Raw genomic sequence first — 4,591 nt, forward strand, 5'->3', positions numbered from 1 at the left:
TTCCTTGTGTTTTGTCAGGCAGTGTTGTACTAATCACTCCCTGTAAAACAGTGCCTGACATTACGAATCACATGAACATCGGAAAATACAATTGTTGAAAACTCGGCAGCTTAGTAAATGACCGTATCGGGATTAAAAAATTTGCAGGAAAATGCACCCGATACCATTCGAGATCAAACTCCCTTAATAAGGCACAAACATGAATATTAGTAAACAAACCCCTGTGTGTCTGTTTGTGCAGGGGCAGTTTTGTATTTAGCTACACTAACTTTGGTATGCTTGTGCAGATTGACCAGGATTAGGTTTTTGGCTATGACTGAACATCACCAGGGCCATGACTGTCTTCATAGTGGCCACCCACTAGGCCCTAGAGTCTCTGAATTGAAACTTTAATTTAAGCAACTTCTCTCAGGATTTCTTAGAGTGCAGAAAATTGCACTGATCTGTAGGCAAAGACTGATATGTACCAGTGGGCACAGGCAGAGCTCCAATGGAAGACCATTGAGTTAGAAGGTGAACTGTCACACTGCACTTGCTCTGACAGTTATAAGGCGTGGTTTCAAATGTTGGTCTGCAGGGATTTCTGCTTGCTAATTATTTCTGTTCTGCAGTGATTATAATGTTATTACTCAGTGTTGAGGTAACAATGTCTAAATACTTTGTAGAAATGGCTTGATAGGCGATTTTCACCAATAAAATCTTGCTAACATACATTGGGCTCCATTTCAGTTTCAACGGAATGGTGGTTATGGATGAGGACAGTGTAAGAAACTGAAGGCTGCAAATGTACTTCAATGTCCGTGTTTCAACTTAGACATAACAGTTTTGAACTTTTGGCAACTGTATACAGTATGTTATGTGAATCATTCTTTCACTGCATTAATAAATAAAGAGATTAAAAAAGTGTGCAGTATTAAAATGGTCAAATGATACGGGTATCCAACATTTGGAGCCATTGCCCACATAATAAAACGCAGAATCCTAGCATGACTTGAGTCCATGTCATCAGTGCATTTGGACCGTGCATGTATACTGTAGATGGCTGACAATCTTTCTAAACTGGATACTCCCACCTTTAGTGCTATAAAATTAGTATTAGTAATCAGTGCTAGGTGATTTCTAATGGGTTTATACTCTCTGTACACCATGCTCTAATGTAGGTTTTACTTTTACATAATTCTAGCTTTGTTCTTTCACTATCATTGATGCTTATTTATTTTCCTGTGAAATTTTGACAATTTGTTTTCGTTAAAGCTTTTCCTATTCTTCACAGTATTTTTGTATCTTAACTTAATTAAGTCATAGTCTGCTCACTTGTTTGGATACATGTGCTTGATTAACTAAGTATTGGAACTTCAACTATGTTTGTGTCTGTTGCCCAATATACTGAATTCTGGATGTCTGATTATGTGTTTTGGAACTAATTTACACTCTTTTATACACATACCTGTATATACTGTAGCTGTAAGGCTGATCTTCACAACTAAGAATTAAGGGAGATTAGTCCCTCCATTGTTTACATGTATTCTGTCAAAATCAATACAAAATACTTTCGCTTTTACATAGGGCTTATAACTAACTTCATAAACATCTTCATATCTTTCCTAATCTCAAAATGTCACCCTCTTTACTCTGCACAATATCTGTGTCTCTCATTCACACTCATCACCTGCTCGCTTCCTCAGTTTCTCTTTTTTTTCAGGCCCACCTACGCACAATATGTCTTTCCTCATGTAACCAAAACTCTAAACATTTCCTGAAAGCTTACTACTTCAGGTCAGTATATCATATTATAGATCCACTCAGATGTCCTCCATAAACAATGCTACCCACTGACATTCTATCTATATAGTCCACACCTAACTTTATATACTTTCTATTTCTACTGTTTTCCGTTCTTGTTTCATACAGCCCAGCAAGAACTTCTGCAATCTGACTGGACAAATATGTAATATGTAGCACTTATTTTTGTATAAATGTCTATCTTCCCTTAGATTGCAAGCTTGCTTTGTTTGTTTATTTATTTATTACCAGTTATTTACATAATCTATATTACAATTCATATTCCTTACCACATATACATAGACACGTTTACGTCAGGGTTAATTTTTTATTTTTAGCAAATGAACCTAACAGTATATTTTTGGATTGTGGGAGGAAACTTGAGTACCCCAAGGAAATTTACGCAAGCATGGGGAGAATAATCCAAACGCCACATAGTTCAATCCATGGTGGGACTCAAACCCATGACCTCAGTGCTGTGAACTAGTAATGCTAACCATTATGCTGGCCATGATGCCCCCTGGTGTTTTTGTTCAAATCAAGTTCCTTTTTTATTGAACAGATTTGTGTTAAAATGTAATTTTGTGACAATTTGTGGCTAACTATGTGATTTCCTTTAAAGGCTCTGCAAACACTTGGTGGTGACTCAAGAGCGAAAGAAAATAATTTTCATTTTTCCTGTGGTAAAGGAAGAAATAAATATGTTAGTTCAAATTATTCCCATGCAATGTTACTAGATTAACATACTACACATTTACATGTTTCACACTTTCCTTTTTAAAATACAGCACTGCAATCATCATCATCATCATTATAATACTTATTAGGAAAGTGTGTAACATTTGAAAATTTATAAAAATGTTAATCTAGTAACATTGCTTGACAATAATGTAAGGTAATATATTTATTTATCCCTTTACCACAGGAATTTGAATTTATACAATTAAACTGATATGCAATAAACAAACGACAAAAAACAAAATCAGAAAAGTTGAAAATTTTAGCTGTTAAATCATGTTTTTAATGAACCACACTAAAGCAATGTACATCTAAAAATATAAAAACTTAAATTAAAGTACTAAATAAATAGGCACAGCCAAGATAAATTATTTTTATTATTTACTAAAAGGTGTAACTAAACTGTCAATAAGTTACATAAATACAAACTAAACAAGTTAACAATGTTACATGAAAATAGAATGCAATTAGCTTACATATATATCAAACATAATGGGAAGATGGCCTGACTCCCATAACCATAATTCTAACCATAATTAGAAAATCCATAGGCAGTATGTGTGGACACAATATGAAGAAAATATAAGAGAAGAGTAGAAATAGTAAAAGAGTTATAAAAATTGTTTTTATGGCATGTTTAAAGGCTGTGAGGCTGATAAAAGACTAAAAGGAAAAATCCATAATGTGAGAAAGTGTAATTTTGATCAGGGTAGGTGTGAGTATAATAGACTGTATAGCTATAGAAGAAAGGTCTGTGTGAAAGCTTTGTAAAAGTGAAGGTGAGAAGTTTGAATTTGATTTTGTGGTACATAGGGAGCAAGTGGAGTAAATTGTAGAGGGACAGCAGTGCCACAGAAGTGCAGCAATTGTATATAAATATACAATAAATATACTGTAAGCTAAGCACAATGGTGATTGAATATCTATTAATGCCATTAATTTAATATTATGAAGAAAATATTTTTTTACCCCTGCATAATAGTTCTTTATTGTTCATTTGAGGTTTCATCAGTATATTGAAGCATTTAGGGAAAAATATACAGCCTAATATCCCAATGCATGAGGCTAATATAGCAAACACCTCTACTATGATCATATGTTTCCCTTTACTGCTTAGATAGGATGGGATGGCACAGACCCACACACTGCAGAACACCAGCATGCTGAAAGTGATGTATTTGGCCTCATTATAGATGTCCGGTAATGTCCTCACCATGAAAGCCAGAACAAAGCTCACAGCTGCCAGGAATCCCATGTAACCCAACATGAAATAAAATGCCAGCACAGATCCCTCATTACATTGGACGATGATAGTCCCGGGATATGTGTCCATGTTAAACTCTTGAAAAGGAGGAGCAACTGACAACCAGATGGCACCATTCAGGACCTGGACTGATGAGCAGATCAAAACGAAATAATTTGAGAGTTTGACTCCCATCCATTTTCTCCAGTAGCTTCCAGGTTGTGTGGTCTTAAACGCAATGCAAACCATGATAGTCTTAGCCAGGACTGAGGACACAGCAATAGTAAATATGATTCCAAAGCAGATGTGTCGTAGCATGCAGGTTATATCCATTGGGCGACCAATGAAGAGAAATACACAGAGTAAACTCAACTTTAGGGAGATGAGGAGAATAAAGCTGAGGTTCTGGTTATTAGCTCTGACAATTTGGCTTTTCCGGAAGAAGATAAATGTTCCAAATATGAGTACAATTATAACAGAAAATAATACAACTATGCCAGAGAAAAACAAAGTTATATAGTCCCCTTCATATGACAGAAACTCTTGAGATTTGGAATTACAGCTGTTTTTAGCATCATTGGGCCATTCAGTATCAGAGCATTTCACACAATTTTCATTGTCTATGGAATAAAAATATGACATAAAATATTGTAGTAACAATCTCTCTCTCTCTCTTTCTTTCCCTCTCTCTCTCTCTCTCTCTAGTATGACTGAGGGGGTAATTCAGAGTCGATCACAGCAGCAAATTTGTTAGCATTTGGGCAAAACCATGTGCACTGCAGGTGTAGCAGATATAACATTTGCAGAGAGAGTTAGATTTGGGTGGGT

This window comes from Pseudophryne corroboree, chromosome 1 (genome assembly GCF_028390025.1).
Source record: "Pseudophryne corroboree isolate aPseCor3 chromosome 1, aPseCor3.hap2, whole genome shotgun sequence".
NCBI classification, from domain to species: domain Eukaryota; kingdom Metazoa; phylum Chordata; class Amphibia; order Anura; family Myobatrachidae; genus Pseudophryne; species Pseudophryne corroboree.